The 25,823-nt window shown below is 38.7% G+C and overlaps 1 long non-coding RNA gene across 2 annotated transcripts; it reads left to right on the forward strand.

Moving 5' to 3' along the window:
- The first annotated feature begins 475 nt into the window (after positions 1–475).
- On the forward strand, positions 476–25,823 carry LOC309871406. Of its 2 annotated transcripts, XR_014315260.1 has the most exons (4): positions 476–563; positions 15,614–15,668; positions 20,464–20,504; positions 23,517–25,823. It is a non-coding gene; the product is annotated as an uncharacterized lncRNA (long non-coding RNA). The 2 variants fall into 2 exon arrangements; XR_014315261.1 differs by lacking the exons at positions 20,464–20,504; positions 23,517–25,823 and having other exon boundaries at positions 15,614–16,249.

Genomic DNA, 25,823 nt, shown 5'->3' on the forward strand with positions numbered 1-25,823 from the left:
GAAATGTAGATACAATTAAATGTCGTTATAATCTGCAACCAATTGACAAATGCTTGAAGTGGGCAGAGCATAATGTTCCTCCAGGAAGTTTCAATTTTCTTCATGTTAATACCTTGCTGGAGGGAAAACCTAACAATAATGGCAAGGTCTCTAGTATCTTTGATATCTTGTAGGTGCTCTTTAGCACCTGAAAGTTCTTTTTAAACATCCCTCTTTCCTTACTTCCTCCAAACCCATAGTGTATCATCAGCCACCCCGAACAAACCCTGTGCAGCTACTCTTTCTGCCCACAGGTCCTGTCCCTGGGCTTTAATAAACCATCATTTTGCATCAAAGATGTCACAAAACTTCTTGGTCCTTGACTCTGACTCCAACTCACTGAACTTCATCTGTATTCCAAAACCACATCATCGGGGACAACTATTACCTTCTTATTCTGTGTCCTGAGAATTTGCCTTGTCCACCATCAGGTTGGAGGCGCCCAAAGTATGGCCAGAAATATGGACTGCACTCCATTTGCAGCTAAAGTCCTACCAACCATAGCCAGCTCTCAGGGAAATTATGTAAGTCTTTCTTCCTTTTGGTTATACTTGAACTCTAAATCTTGGGAGAGTGTTATCTTTCGCACCCTGTTGGGAGGTATTTCTTAGAACCATGGAACTGTTCAACACTGCCAGGAATATTTACTGTTTGTCCCAGATGAAACCTGGCAAGATATTTGAAAGGATTTTTTTTTGAAATAGGTCAGAAGTTGGCCAGATTGGAAGCTAATATTTTGAGGCTGATGGAAATTTTTCAGCCTTATTCCCTAAGCTAAATTAACTAGGTACCCAGAGGGCAAAACAGGCATTCTGAAGACAAATGGCTCTAAATACAGAACACAGGAATTTTTTTATTCCCATTTTTGTTGGAAATTTGTCTCCCTGATATAAAAAAGAAAATTGGAGATTATACAGTGGATGACTGTCTCAGTCCCTTGATAACATTCAGGTGGCAAATCAATTCTTTGAGGAATTAAAACAATTACCTTATTTTATAAATTGAGTTTTTACAACAGAAATGCAGAAAGGGCCCATTCACCTAAGCAATTAAAGCCCGCCCATCCTTTTTCACAATCACAAATCTCCCCTAATCATCTCAAAAGGCTTGTAGGCATGGTAAAATATCCGGATTTAGGAAACAAAAATTCTCCTGCAGGAACTTGAATTATTTTCCTGTGCCTTTGAGATGTAAATTTTCTATGATCTTCTCTAGGAATGTTCTACATCTTTGACATGCTAATTTCAGGTAGGTAAGTCTTATCAGAAGGGAAATAAAGGCTAATATAGGCAAATATAATTTTAAAATCTTTGGCACAAATATTACTAAAAAGCTTAAACTATCTGAGCAGATAGCCTTAAATTATTCCATCTGCCAGAACATAGTTTGAACCCAACTGTACTTGTATAAACTAGTGAAATTGGCACCATGGTACCTGTTCCACAGCTAAAATTTTAAAACAGAAGCTAGAAAATCTCTGTATCTGTCTGTATATATTATACATGTTACAGATGTGTGGGCTTTTGGACCTCAGATGGTATTTAAATTAAATTAAATTAAAATTTAATTTGTAAAGAGCTCTATTTAGTTGGCTTAGAGAAAATAAGTACTCTATAAATTAAGTATATTCTATAGAAATATACTCAAATACAGAAACAAATGTTTTTCAAGTTCATGTGGTCTACATTAATCTTCAGTAAATAAAAAAGTTTGCTGGTTTAGTTAAAACAGCTATGTCTTCAGAGTTACCAGCATTAAATACAAATGTGGACATGTAACTTTTGTTCTATCTAGGTTTCCAGAAGTCAAATAAGCTCATTTTGTATTGTAAGGGCCTATTTAGCCAGAGCAGCTCCACCTCAGTTGAACAGACATTTTGTTGTTTATGCTGTAAACCTTAAATTGACCCTGCCCCCACCAGGGGAACTTACTTAAAAGCAAGTCCGGGAAACTAGTAAAATATGGTTGACCAGTCCCTAATAACAGAGCCCAAATACAAGGGTGGGTCAGGTCAGGTGGAGATAACAGAGCCTGAATGTAGGGATGAGTCAAATGCAGGGATGAGTCGGGTCAGATGGAGACATCCAATCAGTGGAGTATTCATATTGTCTCCCTAGCTACCAAGGAGTGTTGGTCCCACCTTTTTGGTGCCAATTCTGACCAAAGAGATAGACTAGTTCAAATAGCTACTATGGGGTGAATTGTAGGTCAATTGGGCACCCATGTATGACATAGCATGACTGTGCAGCTTTCTCTGTGTGTTGCAGTCTCATTGGCCACCTGTGTGTGGCCACGCTCAACCACATGGCCTTTGCTCTATGAAAGTTAGTCTGTGAGGATGGGAGGGGTCGCCCTCTCTGTAAGAGGTGGCCCCAAAAGGTCAGTTTGATTCTCAATGCTTGGAACAAAATAAAGCTTTGCTTTGTTGGGTCCATGGTCAAAGGAGTGAGACTGATACAAAGCGAAGGTCAAGCAAAGCTTTATTTAGAGCCAAGCATCAAGAATCAAACTGACTGGGGTGCCTGGGTGGTTCAGTGGTTAAGCCTCTGCCTTCAGCTCGGGTCATAATTTCAGGATCCTGGGATTGAGCCCTACATCGGGCTCTCTGCTCAGCGGGGAGCCTGCTCCCCCCCCCTCTCTGCCTGCCTCTCTGCCTACTTGTGATCTCTCTCTCTCTCTGTCAAATAAATAAAATCCTTTAAAAAAAAAAATCAAACTGACCAGCCAGGGGCATCTCTTGCAAAGAGGCGACAACCCTCTGCCTTACAGACTAGCTTTTTTTTTTTTTTTAAAGATTTTATTCATTTATTTGACAGACGGAGATCACAAGTAGGCAGAGCAGCAGGCAGAGAGAGAGGTGGAAGCAGGCTCCCTGCTGAGCAGAGAGCTCGATATGGGGCTCCATCCCAGAACCCTGAGACCATGACCTGGGCCGAAGGCAGAGGCTTAACCTACTGAGCCACCCAGGTATCCCTACAGACTAGCTTATATAGAGCAAAGGCCATGTGGTTGGGCCTGGCCACACACAGGTGGCCAATGAGATTGTAACACACAGAGAAAGCTGCACAGTCAGGCTAGGTCCCACACGGGTGGCCAATTGATTCACCCCATAGTAGATATTTGAACTAGCCCATCACCCTGGTCAGAATGGGCATCAAAAAGGCACCCAAAGGGTGGGGCCCATACTCCTTGGTAGCTAGGAGAGAGTATGTGCCCCCACTGATTGAATTCCTCCACCTGGCCTGACCTGCCCTTGTATTTGGGCTTTGTTACCTGAGACTGGTTTCCAGGACTTGTTTTTAAGTAAGTTCCCTGAAGTGGGTGAGGGTGGGGGCAAGTTCAGGATGGAGCTGCTCTGGCTAAATAGGCCCTTACAGCTTGACCTTCACTTTGTATCAGTCTTGCTGCTTTGATTACCGACCTAACAGTATCTGTTAACAAAATCTGTTAACAAGAAAGATTGCTTAAGATGATGTTAACTGTTTAGTGTCTCAGGAATTCTTTTCATTAAAAAAAAAAAAAAAAGCTATGCATGATTTAGAACAGGTAAATTAGATATAAGTAAGATGTATGTTTATAAATTAATTTTTCCACTATGTTTAGGAAAATATTTTTGGTAATTCTGATGTAGGAATGACGTTAGAGCTTGATGCCCATGGCCAAGAATATTCTTGAGACGTCTTTGGTGCAAAATGGTCATTTATTAAAGCATGGGGACAGGATTTGTGGGCAGAGAGCTGCTGTGCCAGGGCTGTGAGGGGCGGCTGATTATACACTATAGAGTTGGGGGAGGTAAGAAAAAAGGAAGGTATCTTTTATATGCTAAAGAGCACCTACTAGATACCCAAGATCCTGGAGGCCTTGCCATTGTCAAGGTTGCTTATTCTTCTCTACCAAGGTATTAACATTAAGGTAGTTGGGAGATTCCTGGAAGAATGCCATACATGCCCCACCCAGTATTGGGGGGGTGTGGGGAGGTTGCAGGGTGTCAGCTTATCCTTTGTCATCCCCCACCTTCTGTTACCTCATCATTTACCCCCGAACAACTTGACCCTTAAATCTTTAAGGCTATTGAAGGAAGAAGGGTCTTATCTTCCTGCTGAATAGGGGTGTAGAGTTATCCCTATCTATGGATCAATACTGGTCAGTTGGGGAATGTACGGTAGGGGAGTTACAAAAGGGGGACGCATCTAAGTCTAAAGCCAGCAACATATGAATCTCCTTGAGAAGAAAAGATCATCTGTTAGCTAGAAAGGGTCGTCTGTTAGCTAGAAGCTAGTGAAGGAGCCTTGGCATTAGGAATGGAGACACCAAAAATAACAAAATAAGGCTAATATTTTAACTGAGAATCAGAAGTCCAAATAAAAGACCTTTGATAGTTTTGACCTTTGATGATGTTCCTCCAGTCCAGGAGTTTAAAGCAATCACTAAAAGAAAGAGACAATTTAGCGTCAACTTTGAGTATTCACGTCAGTTAGAAACCCAGAAGTATTTTTTGGTAATCTGGACTGGTAATCTGGTAATTTGGTAATTTGATAATTACCAAATCTGGTAATTTGGTAATCTGGACATAAAAACATTCTGTTTTTATGCTAGCAGCAAGTTTCACCTTGTGTAACAGTTAAAACATTTTATTCCATTCCATTATGTAGAACCACTTCACACACCTGTGTTAATTTTGTATTTAGTGGAGAAATGCTTTGACTGTCCTTTAAAGCTTTGACCATGTAATTAAGAGTTTCCATGTGTCAAGCAATGTTCTCCAGTGTCAAAGAGGTACCAAAGATGAATGCTAGATGGTTATACCAATGTAACACAAACCATGTCCACCATTGTTTTAAATTTGGAAGGTTATGTCCAGACAAAAACCCAGAGTACAGTGGTCTATCTAGCCTGGGGGAAGCCATGGTCACAAGTTAGAGTCACATAGTCATTGGATCCCAGCCAGGAGCCATTCATATAATACTGGGCCTCTTTTAAGTATAGTCAGGATTTCAAGGGCTACTCAGTTTTGGAGGACCATTCTTTGAACATGGAGTCATTTTAGGCCCATATTGGATTGGAGAATTATGGTTTAATAATCCCATATTTGGAGTCAGTATAAATATTTAAGACTTTTTGCCAATTGCAAAGCACAGCTGGGCATTATTAACTGTGCTTTTGGGTCAGACATATTTGCTGACAGGGTTTTGGCCTCAATAGTCTATTAGACTGACTACGCCATACCTACCCAGCTTTTCATAGCCCTTTCCATGAAACTACTGTCACTAGTCTTAATTAAGGAGGAATCACTGGCAAATGGGGGAAAACTTATCAAGAGATAAGGGTATCCCCAAGTCATCATCCAGTCCAATCACAAGGAAAGTGTTGTGTCCATTATCTTCACAAGCCCATAGTTAACCCTAGGGAGTGGGGTTTTCTTTGGCTTTCAGGGAAGGATTTTGTCATCACAGCCACATAGAATTGGTCAGGGTGCTGGTGGAGTTACCCAATTGTTGGGGAATCAATCCCATTTTCCAGTTGTTCAAATAAACTGTGTTATTATCCCCACAGAATAAAAAGCACAAAGATTGTCTATGAGCTATTGTGGCAATTTCTCTGAAGTTTGCCTCAAGTTGTATAGCTTAGGTAAACAATTGATATTTAAAGACAAGCAGATCTAGAATTTAACATTCATGAAGTGTGTTATTGAAACTATATTTTTTTCTCTCTAAAATAACCCTCAAAAATAAAATAACCCTCGTTTCGAGAGATAGCCAAATCAAGACTAATTTGTTTGCAAAGCAAGTCCAGTTTTAACAAACTTGGTATATTTATTTACATAGCTCAGCAAGAATAGTGATTGATCATATAAATCTTTTAAAACCTGCTTTGCTGGAACTTTTTATAAGGGATTTCTAGGTTGCACTTTTAGTAGCCTCTCCAGGCCAGAAGCCAAGCCCAACACTTGCCATCAAACATGCCTGCAATACCTTTTGGGTATTTGGCTACCCAATACACCATTTGGGTACCCAATGTACACCAATGTACATTAGGATGGATTCCTCTCCAGAGGTTCCCAATATATCCTGCGGTTCCTGTACCTGCCAGGAAGTAACATTCTTTACTCAGCCAGTGAGACTGCTGGGAACTGTGTAAGCAAAGTATCAGGTCAACATTTCCAAACAAGCTTTATAGCTCCAGGTTTCATAAACTCAACCTTAGCTCTTTAAGACTGTTTGGTCATATCTGGGTCTATACAGGTGTCTGTCAAATATGATATCCCAGTCAAAACCTTGGTAGAATAACCAACGTTTTCAATGGTGTCCTGTTACAGGGAGAACAGATTTTTATTGAACTTATTATGCAAATGATGATTGCCATGGAAGAATACTTTCTGAGACCTTTTTAATTTCAAAGGATTCAGGTAAAGAGAAAAGTCAAACACTTTGGTTTGCTTACAAATGAGTATTTTCACATTTCTGTAAGTCATAAATATCTTAAAGAGAAAGTATTTTTAGTCTGCAGGAGCAAAGATTAGAGATCCAGCAATGTTTTAAATAAGAATCACAAAAATCTGTATATATATTTTTTCCAATTCACTTAGTCCCATGTTACTATTTCTTGCTTAGTTTGAATGCAGCTTTAGTCAGTTCTGGAAATTCTTAGCCATTTTGGTTTTAATCTTAAAAATATATAAATAAATAAAAAGATAGCTTTTCATTATTTTTATTTTATTATGAATCTCCTTGAAGATGAATCTCATTTTACAAGAGAATTGGAACTATTATAAATGACAAAAAGCTCAGAATGGACAAGATTAAAAAGCTGATGAGATGAGAGTTTACAATTAGCTAACAAGGAAGTCTGGTTATTTCTGTGACACCTAATACTTTAATAGTCAAAATATCAAGTAATGGCTTTACATTCAAATTTTAGGAATTGCAACTCTAGAATAGTTATAGCATTGACCCCAAGTTAACCTAAGGCTTATCATTTGCTTAACAGTACTTTGGAGTAACCTAGCATACCAAATAAAAAGGCCTAATGAGTTAAAGAGACAGCATTTACAACAAACTTTCCCAAGATTTAAAGTTATAGCAGTGCTTGAATAAGATTATAGATAATTAGAAAACAATTATTTTTAATTAACCAAGATAGGAATAAGAGATTTGAAAGGCAAATATGTAGGGTTCTGTAGTTGTTAGCAAAACTTATCTCCTTTAATACTGAGAAGTTTTAATCAAGCAATGGAAGATGTGATAAAAGACAAAACATAGAAACTGGTTTTCTGGGCAGACAAAAGAGGGAAAAAAAACTTTGTTTACCTTGTCTTTTGAACAGAGAGAATTTCAGTCTTATACCAGTTTACCTTTAAAATCCATTCATTTCAGTCTTAGTCCATCCTGGCCACACCTAAAATTCCTTTCCAAAGACTTCACAAATCTTTTACAACTTTTTTTTCTTTCTTTCGTTCTTTTTTTTTTTTTTTTTTTTTGCATTCAGATTTTGTTCTGTGCCATCTTTCCAAACAACCATCTTATTTAGGACAAAATTACTTTCTTTTATCTTCAAAAATGCATTTCCATTCCTTATATCTTTCTCACATATCTCCTATTTTTCTACATACAGAGATGCTTGCCTTATTTCCATCAGCCTTAATGACATTTAGTAGACTTCTGCACTTTTTTTTAAAGATTTTATTTATTTGACAGAGAGAGAGAGAGACAGTGAGAGAGAAAACAAGCAGGGAGAGAGAGAGAGAGAGAGGGAGGGAGGGAGAAGCAAGCTTCCTGCTGAGCAAGGATCCTAATGTGGGGCTTGATCCCAGGACCCAAAGATCATGACCTGAGCAGAAGGTGGATGCTTAATGACTGAGCAACCCAGGCACCCCAGAATTTTGCATTCTTTAGAACCTTTGTCTCCAGTGAAAACTAAGCAGTAACCAGTTGTGAACTGTTACTCCACAACTTTTAGATGGCAAACTTGTTAATCAGTTGAGCAAAACATGTTTACCAACAGATTCAAATATCCTTAGTTCTTTGTAATAAATCAAAAGCACTAATCTATATCCAGTACTCCATGTGTTAGCACTTTACCCTATTTGGAAAAGACCTAGATGTCCAATGAATTTAAATCCCATTTATTATCCAATAACTTTAAAGTTTCAGGTTACCAAAGACTTGGAAAGCTATTTTAACAACTACCCACTGAAACTTTGATGAGACAATCATTTTAGTCAGCTTTTTACTAACACATTGCAACAGAGATAACATGAGCTTATCTGACCTTCAGTAAACCTCTACAGAATAAAATGTCAAGTTTAGTGCTGATAACTTTAAAGACTTATCTATCTTAATTAAACCAACAAACTTAACTTCGTTTAAATACCCAATGCTGTTCCACCTGGACCCTCTGCATTGTCAAGTTTTTACCTGGTGGGGAGATCTGGAGTGGGTGGTGATAAGTCCAAGGGGTGCTCTTATTCTCCTTGAAGGTGAGGGTCGAAGGAGGAGCCATGGTGCCTGAGGCACCAAGGTTGGTACAGAAGCCAGTTATGTAGGCCACACCCAAGGCGGTGCAGAAGAAGGAGGAGGAGGGGGAAACAGATGAGACAACATGCTGTCAGAGGCAAAGAAAGGGTTCCCAGTTCTAGAGCTCATCAGCTCTAACAGAGGAGCAGAAGCCATGTTTTCCACCAACAAAGGGGAATAGACAGTCCATGTCAAACCATAGAAGACAGGGAATTTCCCTGAAATGAAGGGAGTTTCAGCAGCTGCTTGGGAATATTCCTTAAAGTCCCTGTCCCAAGGGATTCTCACCACAGTTGGCTCCAGTTACAGCCATTAACCCAGGTAATGAGTGAGGAAGAAGCCCCCACATCTATTAGGAGAAACAGTGACAGTGAGAGAGAGAGAGAGAGAGAGGGTCAGAGTCCCCTTTGCTAGGAATGGCCTGGGTTTCCTCCAGCAACCTGGGTTTCCTAGAAGGCCTATTTAGGTAATTATCACCCAATGTCAGAATAGAGTTTACTAGCCGAATATGTTTTGCAAGAGGCTGTTGGGGTGCCAGTGTAGAGCAACAAAGGCCTAGGTACAAGCAATAAAGGTACCCCAGGTCCATTTGCTGTCTTTCCTGCAGAAGAGATCTGACAGATTCTACTGAGGCCATGCAGTGTTATAGGATATCAGTACTTTCCTAAATTTCACAATCCAAATTGTTTCCAATGGGTTAAAAGGCATCCCAAGGGATACTCTTGGGGACTGAAAAAGTTCCCATCCCTCACTAAAGAGCGTGCTATGGAGGGTCCACTACCAAAGAAAATCCCCTCCTGACTCCAGGGTGGCATCCCATGCACAGGATATGTCAGAGATCCCTGGTGTTAAATCGAGCCAAGGCGACCCTTAACAAAATCACTATGATCACCACCGCCACTAAAGGCCCTTGTGGGGGGGGGGGAACCTGCCCTCCCCAACTTCCCCGTGGCATTCTAGACTATGATGGGTGCCAGCAAAGGGACCGTCCATTCTTGCCTTGAAGAATCTGCCATTTTAAGCCTGTGGAGAACACTAGAAAAGTTTTACGAGGGGGAATTACCCAATTTTGTAATCTAAATAGTAGAAAACATTGACAGAAAGCAGTAAAGATAGAAATACATCATGATTCTATGTGACATTCCAACACTTGTGGTCTTTACAACCAATTTATTCCATCAGGTACTGGTTTTGGCCAGCTCCCAGTGGAGATCCCAAGGCCAGAAGTGACTAGACCAGGGATGTAAAGGGGATCACATTAGATCAATCAGGAGGAAACCTCACATAGGAGTCTTAAGATTGGCAACCGTGCTAATCACTTAAGTAGCTGTCCCGTGACCAAGACAGATGACTTTGTATAAGGACAGCAGTAAAGATAGAACATCAAGTTTCTGGGTCTTATTAACCCCCTGGCCAGGTTACTAGCTTCCAGACAAAAGGCAGAATTTCTCCTCCCCATAGAGTAGCCATGGGGTAGAGGAGTGCAGCCAGACCAACTGATATGAAAATGTTATGATAAGACCATACTCCTTGAAGAATCCCTGAAATGAGAGTAAATGAAGATAAGAGAGAGTACTCACCAAGTTTGCACAAAGCTCAGTGTCCAGATATAAAGACTCAAAGGCCCATGATCTGGTCCCAAATGATTTAAGAAAGATGTCATTAGAGTTTGAAGTCCATGGCCAAAAAAAGAATTCTTGAGCCATCTTTGGTGCACAATGGTAGTTTATTGAGGAACATGGACAGGACCCATGGGCAGAAGGAGCTACTGCACTGGGGTTATGAAGGGTGGCTGATTATATACTATGGGGTTAAGGAAGGTAAGGAAAAACGGAGGTTTTAAAAGAACTTTCATATGCTAAAGAGCACCTACAAGATACCAAAGATACCAGGGGCCTCACCCCTGCCAAGTGAAGGTTGTTTTCCCCCTCTACCAAGACATTAACATTAAGATAGTTGGCAGATTGGGTGACTGGGTGGCTCAGTGGGTTAAGCCGCTGCCTTCGGCTCAGGTCATGATCTCAGGGTCCTGGGATCGAGTCCCGCATCTGCCTCTCTGCTCAGCAGGGAGCCTGCTTCCTCCTCTCTCTCTCTCTCTGCCTGCCTCTCTGCCTGCTTGTGATCTCTCTCTGTCAAATAAATAAATAAAAATCTTAAAAAAAAAAAAAGATAGTTGGCAGATTGCTGGAAGAAGGTCACACATGTCCCACCAAGGAGTGGGGGAGGTAGGGAGGTTGCAGGGTGTCAGCTTATGCTTTGTCTTCAACCAGCCTTCTGTTCCCTCATCAACTTGAAACCTCAAAGTTATACTAAGTGGAGTTATATGGTGGATATTCGTCAAATATCTAAATATCTTCCAAGTCATATAAAATTCTAAAACTTGAAGTATTAAACACAAGTATATCTACTTTTGGCTTCTTAATACAAAAGGAAATAAAGATATTTGGGTCTTTCAGTAAACATGTCTGGTGTCACACTGAAAAATTTACTGTGAGTAAAAATACACTGTAAGAAATCATGAAGTATATTTATAAATGTTGGTGTAATGGACAGTCCACAGTTGCTTACCTTTTTTTTTTCTTTTTTAAAAATTTTTATTTTTTAAAATTTCTTTTCAGTGTTCCAGAATTCATTGTTTATGCACCACAACCAGTACTCCATGCAGTACATGCCCTCCATAATATCCACCACCAGGCTCACCCAATCTCCCACCCAACCTCCAAAACCCTCAGATTGATTTTCAGAGCCCATAGTCTCTCCTGGTTCACCTTCCCCTCCAATTTCCCCCAACTCCCTTCTCTCTATCTCCCCATGCCCTCCATGTTATTCCTTATGCTCCACAAATAAGCAAAACCATATGATAATTGTCTCTCTGCTTGATTTATTTCACTCAGCATAATCTCTTCTAGTCCCGTCCATGTTGATTAAAAAGTTGAGTATTCATCCTTTCTGATGGAGCCATAATACTCCATAGTATATATATGGACCATATCTTCCTTATCCATTCTTCTGTTGAAGGTCATCTTGGTTCTTTCCACAGTTTGGCAACCGTGGCCATTGCTGTTATGAACATTGGGGTACAGATGGCCCATCTTTTCACTACATCTGTATCTTTGGGGTAAATACCCAGTAATGCTATTGCAGGGTCATAGGGAAGCTCTATTTTTAATTTCTTAAGGAATCTCCACACTGTTCTCCAAAGTGGCTGAACCAACTTGCATTCCCACCAACAGTGTAAGAGGGTTCCCCTTTCTCCACATCCCCTCCAACATATGTTGTTTCCTGTCTTGCTAATTTTGGCTATTCTAACAGGTGTAAGGTGTTATCTCAATGTAGTTTTGATTTGAATCTCCCTGATGGCTAGTGATGATGAACATTTTTTCATGTGTCTGATAGCCATTTGGATGTCTTCATTGGAGAAGTGTCTGTTCATGTCTTCTGCCTATTTTTTGACATGATTATCTGTTTTGTGTGTGTTGAATTTGAAGAGTTATTTATAGATCCTGGATATCAGCCCTTTGTCTGTATTGTCATTTGCAAATATCTTCTCGCATTCCATGCGTTGCCTCTTTGTTTTGTTGACTGTTTCCTTTGCTGTGCAGAAGCTTTTGATCTTGATGAAGTCCCAAAAGTTCATTTTCACTTTTGTTTCCTTTGCCTTTGGAGACATTTTGAAAGAAGTTGCTGTGGCCGATGTCAAAAAGGTTACTGCCTATGTTCTCCTCTAGGATTCTGATGGATTCCTGTCTCACGTTGAGGTCTTTTATCCATTTTGAGTTTATCTTTGTGTACAGTGTAAGAGAATGGTCAAGTTTCATTCTTCCACATATAGCTGTCCAGTTTTCCCAGCACCATTTATTGAAGAGACTGTCTTTTTTCTACTGTATATTTATTTATAAATATATATATGTATATATTTATATTTGCTTTACCAAAGATTATTTGACCATAGAGTTGAGGGTCCATATCTGGGCTCTCTCTACTCTGTTCCACTGCTCTATCTGTCAGTTTTTGTGCCAGTACCATGCTGTCTTGGTTGTCATAGCTTTGTAGTAAAGCTTGAAATTGGGCAATGTGATGCCCCCAGTTTTGTTTTTCTTTTTCAGTATTTCCTTAGCAATTCGGGTCTCTTCTGATTCCATACAAATTTTAGGATTCTTTGCTTCAGCTCTTTGAAAAATGCCCGTGGAATTTTGATCAGAATTGCATTGACGGCATAGATTGCTCTAGGCAGTATAGACATTTTAACAATGTTTATTCTTCCGATCCATGGGCATGGAATTGTCTTCCATCTTTTTGTGTCTTCTTCAATTTCTTTCATGAGTGTTCTGTAGTTCCTCAAGTACAGATTCTTTACCTCCTTGGTTAAGTTTTATTCCCAGGTATCTTATGGTTCTTGGTGCTATAGTAAATAGAATCAATTTTCTAATTTCCCTTTCTGTATTTTCATTGTTAGTGTATAGGAAAGCAACTGATTTCTGTACATTGATTTCATTAGTAATTAAGAACTACAAGGATTAAGAATTCTAAACAATTAAAATCTTCTAGAAATAAGAGTAAAAGGAAGCAACTGTAGAGGCTGCTTTTAAGCAACAGGCTTGAGCTAGACTGAAGGGGCCCCAGCTCCCCTAAGCTGATGCCAACAGGCTCAGTAAGCCATTGGCCCCAACCAACCAATGATATACTTACAACCAGGCACAGCTCCTAAGATTACCAAAAAGGAATATTTCATATATTCCCATACCCCCCACACTGCCCTATAACTATAGCCCCTCACCACCACCTCGTGGCAGATGGTCTCTTTTGCTGCCATGCCCATTGCTCCTTGGCTCCTGGGCAGTGTATTCAATAAACTTTTACCTCTTTTGTTCTGCATTGGGTGAATTTTTTCACTGTCCACACTGCCAGCCCCAGCCCACTCTGGAAACCCCATAACAACTCTGTATGAAAAGTAAATAAGTATTACTGTGTTTTCTAGAATAAGAAAAAGGGGGGGAAACATAAATAGATATAAAAGATGTGGTAGAAGGTTTGTGGAAAAGAAATCCTGGAAAAAAGAATTTTATGTGTGGGCAAGCTGGCTAGGTTTGGAATGGATTTATTTTTTACAGAATGTATCATAAGTACCCTGAACCATAATTGAAATTTGATTATCTCTCTGTTAAAAAGATAGGGTTTATTTGTTTTTGTTTTTGTTTTTTAACATTATCAGTCTGTTCTTAAAAATAAATATTTTTTTCTTTATCCTTTAAATAAATTGCTAGAATAACAACAACAACAAAAAACTTGTATCTTACCAAAATAATGTACTGTGCTTCATGTCTTTATTAGGTCTTCGATTACTTAAGAAAATCTACTCTTCTCAGTATTAAAAGATCTAAGATTTTGTTGTTGTTGTTGTTGTTGTTTTTATAGCTATGTAAATTTCTGTACTTGCCTTCAAAGTCTTCAATGTCATTTTGATTAAATGGATAACTAAGTATTATTTCATGGTGACCTATGATCTGATCTGATTAAGTATTTTAAAACCTTTTGATATTTTTGACAAACTTCTCAGAGATAAACTCTTCTGGGGGGTTCTTTTTTAATTTAAATTCAATTAATCAACATAGTGTACTCTTAGTTTCAGAGATAGAGTTCAGTGATTCATGATTAATTACAATATGTGCTCTCCTTAATGTTCATCACCCTATCCCCCACCCCTCCCCTCCAACAACCCTGTTTGTTTCCTATGGTTGAGAGTCTCATATATTCAGCAATTCATCAGTTACATTTAATACCCAGTGCTCGGGGCGCCTGGGTGGCTCAGTGGGTTAAGCCACTGCCTTCGGCTCAGGTCATGATCTCAGGGTCCTGGGATCGAGTCCCGCATCGGGCTTTCTGCTCAGCAGGGAGCCTGCTTCCCTCTCTCTCTCTGCCTGCCTCTCTGTCTACTGTGATCTCTCTCTGTCAAATAAACAAATAAAATCTTGAAAAAAAAAAATACCCAGTGCTCATCACATCTCATATCCTCTGTAATGCCCATTTCCTAGTTACCCCACCCCCATCCACCTCCCCCTACCCCAGCAACCCTCAGTTTCTTTCTTATGATTAAGAGTCTCTTGTGGTTTGTCTCCCTCTCTGATTTTGTCTTGTTCTATTTTTCCCAGGTTTGTTTCTTTTAGTAACCAGAATCATGCTGTATGTATTTTTCTTTGTTGTGCTTGTTGAAGATGTTCCCAGCCTAGCACAGTTCTTTATTCCATTATATATTCCACAGAATTAGTGTTGCTATTTGGGTTACTTCATTCTACTATCAGGCACAAACTTAAGCACAGGGGCTGGAATTTGAGGGGAAGAGTATCAGTTTGAGTCCATGTAGATCTGAGGTAAAATCATGTTGAGTAAGTATCGAGCAGGTGGCAGGCACTGCATGCTGACTCAGGCAGGAGGGTGGCTGGGCTGTGGATCTGGGACACACACACACACACACACAAATTCTGTTTTTTTTTTTTTTTTCTGGAAAACTCTATCCCTCCTTCTATTTTGAATGAAAGCCTTGCTGGGTAGAATATTCTTGGTGGCAGATTTTTTTTTTCCTTTTAGCAGTTTGAATAGATAATGCCACTCTCTTCTGGCCTGCAAAGTTTCTGCTGAAAAATCCACTGATAGCCTTATGGAATTTCCCATATGTGTACTGCTTTCCTTTATCTTGCTGCTTTTAAAATTCTCTCTTTATCACTACTTTTAGCCATCTTATATACTTTGTGTCTTCATGCAGATCTCTCTGGATTGCTTTTGTTGAGGGTTCTCTTTGCCTCCTGGATCTGGATTTCTCTTTCCTTCCCCAGATTCAGGAAGTTTTTAGCTATATAAGTCTTCTATCCCTTTTTCTTGCTCTTCTCCTGGGATCCCTATCATGTGACTCTCATGCTTGACAGAGTCGCTGAGTTCCCTGGGTCTATTCTCATTTTGCATATTTTTTCTGCCTCTCGTTTGCTCAGCTTGGTGAGTTTCCATTACTCTTTCCTGATCAGGAAACTCATTTAGTGAGTTCATTATCTCTAATTGGTTCTTTTTAGGTCTTCTATTTGTGGAGAGTCCCATGGAGGTCCTGTGCTGCTTGCCCACTGCCAGGTTTGTGTCACTCCTTTCATGGGCTCTTGCCAAGAACGTATCAGAGGGTGTGGATCCACTTTGCTGTGGCCTCTTGTCTACATTGGGCTATGGAGAGTCTGTTCTGCCACTCTTCCAATCATTTTCTGGGGTTATATATGCCAATGTGAGTGTTCTCTAGGTGGTCATGTGGTAAGAGGTGATCCCAGGGTCCTCCTACTCTGCCATCTTCTCAGCAGTCTCTCAAAAAATAAATTCTAAATTAAGTCTTTTTGACCTCAAACTAACTATGGGATTTTCTAGAGGCTGCCTTGGAACATCTCAAAAGATTTGTTCTCTCTCCTTATAAAAAGAGATTAAATTAATTAGACTTATTTCATATGTTAAATTATATTGAAAGTATTGTCAAATGAGAAGTGATATTTAGCTTTCTTAGGTTATATTTGTATATGTTTTAATACAAATGTTCCAGAAAGTGTAAAGAATTCTTAAAAATCTGTCATGGTATAATGCTATCAGTTATAATTCCAGTTATCATCTTAAAATGTTAAATAAAATTTCTGTGTCAATTGCATTATAATAAACTCTCATGATATCTTTAACCATGGCCATTTTAAAATCTTTTACAATTTGTGACAATTATTGTTTTAATTTGATAGGTTTGCAAAAGTGAGACTCATTGAAATGGTCCTACCAAGTACTCTTGACTACTAACACTGCTGCCAAATTACAAGGTGTCAAACTTCCAGTCCATATTTCAAAACTGAAGGATACAGCTGACATCTGGTTCTGCACAGGTGCTGGAAAGCTCAAAATCAAATTGATGAGGAAGAGAAGTAGCCAGTGTTGAGGAAGGCTGCATCCACCCAAGATGTTGGATCAAGAACATTTGTTTTCCTTTCTTTTTCCTTCTTTAATCATCCTTTTCTTAATTCTTATACCATGAAGATATTTTTCCACTTTTTCTTCTTGCTCTGGCCTGGAAATCTAATGTCATTATTTACATATTTCAGGCTATTGCAAAGTTTGGCAGGAGGGGTAATCCAACTTCCAAATGCTTGTTGGAAATGCTATGATGGTGGTGGTTCTGTAGTTCTGCCTGTCACACACTTCTGATTCCCAATGCCTCAGCTTCACTGGGGCACTCAGCTCCCATTCTATCATATTAGCTTCCTTAACCCTTGGGAGCCATTTCTTACTCCAGGAGAAAGATCAGGGGCCATGACCAAAGCTATAGCTGCCTGGCTCTGGACTACCTAATTGCGGAACAAGAAGGACTTTATGCAATAATCAACAATACCTGCTGTTATCTGGAGAAACACTTCTGAGAAAGTAGAGACAAATTTATATGAAATACATAAAGAGGACAACTAACTTAAAGAAGTATCCCCTTCTTTGGGATCATTTCTTGACTTACTTAATTCTGGATGATTTGGTTCATGGAGACCCTGGTTCAGGAATCATTTCCAAACCCAGGGTATCATTTTATTGGTAATGACTACTATTTTATCCCTAATACACTGAATTCCCTCAAGAGTCTTAAATGTATGTAGGCAGCCATTGACTGGGTGATAGATGGTCTCTGACCAACTGAATCAACAGAAGAATGCAACCAGCTCCAATAATACAGCTTGATATCTCTTGTGAATATTACACCAAGACCCCAGAGGCAACAATCACAGAGAGTCACAATAACGCCAATTTTTTAATAAGATTGGTTTATTTATTTATTTAAGAGAGAGCGCTTCAGTGGGGGGAGGGCAAAGGGAGAGAGAAAATCTCATGCAGACTAAGCAGACTACCTGCTGAGCACAGATCCTGACATACAACCCTGAGATCATGACCTGAGCCAAAATCAAGAGCTGGAAAGTTAACCAGCTGAGTTACCCAGATACTCCTAAGGCCAATATTTTTAATCAAAAACTCTTGAATGGTCAAGAGAATGATCAAAAGTGGAGGGGGGTTATTGAAATAAATTATTAAGTTCAAGATAGAGCCACTCCTGCTCAGGATTCCACACCAACACGTTTAACTTTCATGTTCCTGTAAAGTCTTCACTTGACAAGAAACACAAAGTATCCAGTCAGCCAAACCCTAAGCACCAATCCAACTCTGGGCTTTATACTTATTTTCTTGTTCCTTGATCTTTCCAAATAAGGTCAGATATGCAATGGTAGCTAATCATGCCCTATCTCCATGTTGCTGCTTCTAATGCTATATCAAACTTTCTCTTAACCAAATTTGTCAGGAAGAGTATGCTATCATTTGTTAATACTGTATTCTCCCAGCCCATGGATTGTTTTTCCTTATAAAAACGACATCACACTTATTACTAAATCGTTTTAGTTTTGTCATTTCACAAACTCACGCATAAAGAGAAAAGACAACTGCGGAATGGAAGAGAACATTTGCAAATCATATAACTAATATGGAATTTATATCCACAATATATGAAGAACTACTACAACTCAATAAGAAGACAACTAACCCAGTTTTAAATAAATAAACCTCAGTTTTAAAAAATTAAAAAGTAACCCAATTAAATTAAAAAAAATTTTTTTTAATTCCAAAGGATTTGAATGGACATTTCTCCAAAATGACAAATGACAAAGAAGTACCTGGAAAAAATGCTCATCATTAGCCATTAGGGAAATTTAAGTGAAAATGAGATACCACTTTACACCCACTTTATGGCTATAGTAAAAAATAAAATAAAATAAAATAAAATAAAATTAAATAAAATTAAATAAAAAAACAAACAAAAATGAAAACAGACAATAACAAATTAGAATCTGGTATTGCTGGTAGAGATGTAAAATGGTGGAGTTGCTTTGGTAAATACTTTGGCCGTTCTTGGGAATATGGTTACCAGGTTACCACATCATCCAACAATTCTGCTCTGATATAGATACCCAATATAAATGAAAACATGGCCACACAAAAACACATATGAATATTTGCAGCAGTGTTCTTCATAATCTCAAAAAATAGAGAAAAAAAACACATATGTCTGTCAATTGATGAATGAGTAAAGAAAAAAATATATATAAATAGATAATAGATATATATATCTATATATAGATATATATAAATATATAAAATAGATATATATAGATAGATAGATATACATATAAACCATATATATATGATTTATATATAAATAATGGTTTGGCAATACAAAAACTGAAGTACTGATACGTGCTACAACATGGAAGAACCTTGAAAACATTATGGTATTCAATAAAGTCAGCAACATAAAGAGCACATATTGTATGATTTCATTCATTTTAAATGGCTGCAGTTGAAGTTGAGCACTTCAACTGTAGCATGTATGACTGAGTACTTGAATCTTTAATCTTTGTATAAAGACAAAATGTAGGCAAGTGGTTGCCTAGGGCTGGGGGCAGCGGTGATGGTGGTGGTGGGGTGGACAGCAGAAAGTTGGAAAGAGGTAATGAAAATGTTCTAAAGTTAGACTGTGGGGATAACTTGCACAATTCTTGGACTATACTAGAAACCACTGAATTATACACATTAACTGGTTGAATGCTGTGGCATGTGAATTATATCTGAATAAAGCTATTTAACAAATTCCATCCCAAAGCTCCATTTATCCAAGCCAAAAGTTTACTGTGTTCTCTTTCCCATTTCAAATAATTTCCGGCCACATTGTCCAATCAAGCTTCAACAAAATTAAACAAGTACAACTAAACAATTGTACCCTAATTACAAGCCAAAATAGAAATTTCCCACCACATCCCCACCCTCATTATCTCATTCCCAGGAAAAATTAAAGTTCTAGACTAACTCCCCTTGCAAGTTGAATTCATAAGCTATTAAAATCCAAAGGAATTAAAAGCCCTCATAGAATTCTATCATTTTTGTATGAGTTAAAAAATCCAAAATTTTAAATTAAGGTTTATAAACTATCCTCTCCAAATTCTTATTCAGCTCAGACTCAGCCAGAATCTGAGCCATTGAGACTCCCAGTCTCAATGTCTGGGTGAAGTCCAACTTCCTGCAGAAGCTGGAGCCTGATTCTCAGTCTGATTGGGTGTCGGATTTTCAAAGCAGCAATTCCCAAAGTGTGGTTCTTGGATCAGCAGCAGCAGCAGTAACTGCAGCCAGGAATTTCTTAGCAATTCAGGCCTGCTGAATCAGAAATTCTGGGGTCCAATAATCTATGTGTTAAAAAACTGTATTAGGCAGCCTTCTGGATGGCCCCTATGATCTCCTTTTCCTAATCTTCAGGCCCTTGTGTACTAAGTCCCCTTCCCCTGAGCATGGGCTGGTCTTAGTAACTAGTTTATAATGAAAAAGCTTCAGCAGAAGTGAAGAGATGTCACTGGCAAACATGGTCTGTACAGTCTAGAAAGACTATGGCTTCCATCTTGGGCACTCCCCGGCTCTCTATCTCTCAGATCACTAGCTGCTGTGAGGTAAGGACACTTGGGCAGCCATGTGAAGGAGCTTGGCTGCAGTCTCCCCACCCACCACCACCAGGCAGACCTCCATCAGAGTTTGCATCTCCGGCCAATAGCTTGGCTGTAACTTCATAGAGACCCTGAGCTAGAGGCAGCCAATGAGGTTGCATATGCTTTCCTGACCAATGGAAACTTAGATAATGAATGCTTATTGTCTTAAGGTTAGAAGTTTTGCAGAAATTTGCTACACAGAAATATGTAACCAATTTATATATTATTATGTAATTAGGTGATTCTGACACAGGCTAAAGTTTGAGAACCACTGCTTTCACTTCAGGAATGGTCAGTCACCAACTAACGCAGAATTTCTCACTCTTGCCCTTGTCTTTTAGTAAAGATCGGTAATGTTTTGATGGCTTCACCTGCTTCTCAGGTTGGTGACTAAACTTTCCTAATTCTGGTGGGGCTTGTTATTTGCCAGACTGAGTGCCACCCTTTCTTGCCTTTACTTTCTCCTTGCTTTCAAACCCCACTCAGTTCCTGTTCTTACACTACATTTTGCCTGAGGGGTATCTTATAGAAAGATATAAATCTGTAACTGCTAGTTTGTTAAAGTTCTCTGCTATTGAAACAAGTCTTGCACATTCTCCCTTCCTGAGATAGGTAACTTTGTCTAAGGAGATATTTCCCATCTCCATGTCCACTAATCCCAGCTGCCTGTGGTGATTGTGTCCTGTCTCTGTCACACCCTCCCTTAGCTTCCTGCAGTTCATCAAGCACACTCTCCTGGAGCTGAAGCAGACCTGTGTTTCCACATATTGTGTCCTCATCACCTGGAAATCCAGCAAGGGAGCTCTGATGAGTTTAGGCTGGTGAAATTGATCAGCAAATCTGACCTAGCTGTGGTCCTTACCACTGGCTATACATAGAATCACCCAAGAACTTTAGACACATGCTGATCCCCAGACCCTACCCAGACTGCTAAAGTCACAGTCCTCAGGTGACTCTCAGTTTTACAGGGCAGTCTATTAACTATTCTCGCTGTGGGTATTCTTTGTGTACCACCCCTCCCCCCAGTAGATTTGAATCTTCACCGTCCTCTAAAAGTGCCATTCCAGTTTGTCCCGAGACCTCTTTTCTCTTCATCTGTAGGATGCCTTTGGCTCCAGCCACTGTTTCTAATTCAATAATAGCAGATGCTTCCCTCACCATTTTAGTGCCCCCTTCAAGAGCCATTGGAACCACATTCGTCCCCATCTCCTTTTCCTGGCTTTCAATCCCATTTTGTGCTTAATGTCAGTCTCATTAGTCCAGGTACTTAAATTCCTAGGAAAGACTCTTCCTTTAGCTAAATTAGTGGATATATCAGTTACTGTTCTCCAGAGAAACAGAGTCAAGAAGATCCATGTATATATATTAAGAGATTTATTTTAAGTAATTGGCTCATATGATTATAGGGGCTAGTAAGTCTGAAATTTGTTAACTTGAAACTCAAGAAGAATTTACTATCTTAAGGCAGAATTCTTTCTTTTCCTGGAAACTTCAGATTTTGCTCTTAAGGCACTAAATGGGTTGGACGAGGTTCATCTGACATTGCCAAAGGTGATTTCCTTTACTTAAAGTCAGCTAACTGCAGATGTTAATCACACACATAAAAACACCTTTATAGAAACCTTTAGACTAGGGTTTGACTAAACAACTGGGTACCATAACCTTAGTCAAGTAGATACATAAAATTTAACATTACTGTTGATTTTCTTCCTTTTTGTTCTCATTCTTCCTCTGTTCTTGGTTTGAAAATTAATCTGAAGACTGTTTTACAAAATACTTCTGTTCTTGCTTATGTTTCTAAAGAAATCTCATTCCAGGAACAGAATGTTCCACACACTGGCTTTCCAGTGGCATTCCTGGCATTTAGTTTTACAATGATATCACTGAGAAGATTAACAAAAATAGATTTTTTATAATTAAAACAAGAAGTACAGTGACATCTGCAAGAATGCTGTTTTGTGCAATAATATGGACTAAAAATTATGTGAAGACACTCACCTGGACCCAAGTTTGCCTTTCAGAACCAATGTTATCATTGTACAGGTCCTCATGGTTTTTATAACAACGGTAAGATCCCCTCAGTAGTAAAGATCAGAAATATGTAGAAACCCATATAGACTCAGCAACAACTACTAGAACAAATGAAATCAGAAAAGTCACAAAATACAAAACCAACAGAGAAAAATCTGTTGCATTTCTATATACCAATACAGAACTATCCAAAAAAGAAATAAAAAAAAAATCCGATTGACCATAATACCAAAAAGAATAAAAAAGAAATAAACCTAACCAAAGAGGTGAAAGACATATACACTAAAAACTATAAAATACTAATGGTTGGAATAGCATGGGGAACACTATGAGAAAGAAGGGAAAAATGAAGCAGGGGAAATTGCAGGGGAAGACAAACCATGAAAGACTGTGGACTCGGAGAAACAAACTAAGGGTTTAGTGGGGGGATGGGTTAGCCCAGTGATTCGTATTAAGGAGGGCATGTATTGCATGAAGCACTGGGTATTGTATGTAAACAATGAATCTTGAACAATGAATATCAAACACTAATGACATACTGTGTGGTGACTAACATAACATAATAATAATTTTAAAAGTACTAATGAAAGAAGTGAACACAGAAACAAATAAATGGAAAACTTTCCATGTTCATGGATTAAAAGAATTAGTGTTGTTCAAATGTCCATATTACCCAAGCAGTTCCAGGTCCAATGTAATCCCTATCAAAATCCCAAATACAGTTTTACAGAAATAGAAAAAACCATCCTAAAATTCCTAAGGAAGCACAAAAGATCCCTAACAGACAAAGTAATTTTGGATAAGAAGAACAAAGCTGAAGACATCACACTTTCTGGTTTCAAAACATATTATAAAGCTATAATAATTAAACAGAATGGTATTGTTATAAAATAACAAATATATCAATCAATGGAACAATAAAAAGCTCACAAATAAACCCACATGTATACATGTTTTTGACAAGGATGCTAAGAATAAACAACCAGAAAAGAAAATCTCTTTCCTTTTAGATGGTGCTGAGAAAACCAAATGCCCATATCCAAAAGAATGAAATCAGACCCTTATCTTTCACCATAACAAAAATTAACTAAAAATGGATTAAAGGTCTGAACATAGATTTGCAACCCTAAACTCCTAGAAGAAGACATTAAAGGAAGTTACTGGACATTGGTCTTTGGCAATAGTATTTTGAATGTGACACAAAAAGCACAGATAACAAAACCAAAAATAAATAAGTGAGGCAATATCAAACTGAAAAGCTTCTGCACAAAAAATAATCAACAGAGTGAAATATCTTCCAGCTCTTGTCTTAGATCTACTTCCTTGGAATATGCACAGTCTTCTGAGAACAATCTCTTTTCAGATGTCTTTTCTCCTGCCTCCTCCCCGCTGGCAGTCTCCTGCTGGTGCCGCCCTGCCCTCCACCCCAACTCAGCAGAGCCCAACAGGGAGGAGCTGGCAAAGAAGTGCTGCAGAAGCTCAGTGCCAGCATCACAGCACATTGGAAGTGGACCTTTGTGGCCAAGAGGTAGAAGTCACTGACAATTGGAGAACACAGTCACAGACCCTTGTTCAAGATATATTCAAAAACTATATTTTTCCCCTTTCTATATGTTCATCTGTCTTGTTTCTTAAATTCCACATATGAGTGTGGTCATATGGTATTTGATTTTCTCTGACTGACTGATTCCACTTAGCATAATATACTCTAGCTCTATGCATGTCATTGCAAATGGCAAGATTTCATTCTTCTGATGGCTGAATAATATTGCATTGTATATACACATACCACCTCTTCTTTATCCATTGATCAGTCAATGGACATTCAGACTCTTTCCATAGTTTGACTATTGCTGGTAATGCTGTTATAAATATCAGGGTGCATGTACCCCTTTGAATCTGTATCTTTGTATCTTTTGGCTAAATACCTACTAGTGCAAATTGCTGGGTTGTAGGATGGCTCTATTTTTAACTTTTTGAGGAACCTCCATACTGTTTTTCCAGAGTGGCTACACCAGTTTGTTTTCCCACCAACAATGCAAGAGGGTTCTCCTTTCTCCTGATCCTCACCAACATCTGTTATTTCTTGTGTTGTTAATTTTAGCCATTCTGATGAGTATGAGGTGATATCTCATCATGGTTTTGGTTTATATTTATATTTGATTTGATTTATATTTCGATGATAATGAGTGATGTTGTATGAACACTCACCTGGGTCATTGTTCCATTGGTCAAAGATCAAAAGCATCTTTTCATGTCTGTTAACCATCTGGATGTTTTCTTTGGAAAATGTCTATTCAAGTCTTCTGCCCATTTCTTAACTGGATTATTTGTTTTTGGGGTGTTGGGCTTAATAAGTTCTTTATAAATTTTGCATACTGACCCTTTGTCAGATATGTCATTTGCAAATATCTCCTCCCCTTCATAAACTGCCTTTTAGTTTTGTTGATTGTTTCTTTCACTGTGCAGAAAGGAGAGAGGGAGAAAGGGAGAGAGAGAAAAAGGGAAAAAGTATAAGAGACTCTTAATCATAGAGATCAGAGGGTTGATTGAGGGATGTGGGTGGGGGATGGGCTAGATGGATAATGGGTATTAAGGAAGGCAATTGTTATGATGAGCTCTGGGTGTTGTGTGTAAGTGATGATCACTGAATTCCTCTTCTGAGACCAATATGGCACTGTATGTTAACTAATTAGAATTTAAATTAAAAAAAATAAAAATAACTAAATAAATAATTTAAACTCAGCCTGCATGTGTACAAAATAGTTTCCACCATTTGATAGTTTGATAGGTTTTTGTTCCTTCTTTAAATATGTGTGTATGAGTAAAGGAGAGGAAGAGAAGGGAATTGGCTCTCTGATGGGTTAGACCCTTCATTGGCTTGGGAAGACAGGAGATATTATACCTCAAAGAAATAGGGGTTTATAGTTTGAGGGTTTTATGATGTGTGAGTCAGCACCTCAAGGGAGAGTTAGTGAAAAATCACTGGCAGGACCGACAGGTGTGGAGCAACAGTCCTATCATTCCAGATACATCTATCTGCCCTTTGACTCTATATTTCCATATAAGGAATTCCCTTGTGGCCACAGATTAAAACTCAAAGTGATCATCTGTTGTTTAATCCACTGTTCACTCCGACTAGGACAGAAAAAATTTAACAAAGACAAGCACATTCTATTGCCATAGGAATAACCAGATTCCCCCCTAATTCCCTAAGGTTCTTCTTCCTTATCTTTTTCCTTAGCATTCTTACCTGTGTTTGAAAAATATGCAGGCAGGGCATTCCTCTGCCTGTAAATTAACCCCCTTCCCTAAGTGGAGCCCTTATTCCTTCCCTCTGATATTTTTTCTCCTTTGGCAATTCTCTTTTCTTCCCTGTGTCCTGTTTCAAATGCCCTTGAAGTTCTGCTTTTCTTTTTTCCTTCTCTCTCAGAGCTCCTATTTGGTTTTTCAGACAATAAGCATGTCTTTTCAGATGAATGCTATTTCCATATCTCTAGTTCAAATGCCATTCCCAACCTCTTCTTGGAGAATTTCATTTGAATGTAGAGAAAAGAAAGTCATCCAACTCCACATGGAAAACTGGACAATCCCAGGAGGTAATAATTTAACCCCCGGAAATTTAGTGTCTGAATCAAGATAAACTTTGTATTACAGAACATATTACTAA

This window comes from Mustela nivalis, assembly GCF_964662115.1.
Source record: "Mustela nivalis genome assembly, chromosome: 8".
In the NCBI taxonomy this organism is placed as follows: domain Eukaryota; kingdom Metazoa; phylum Chordata; class Mammalia; order Carnivora; family Mustelidae; genus Mustela; species Mustela nivalis.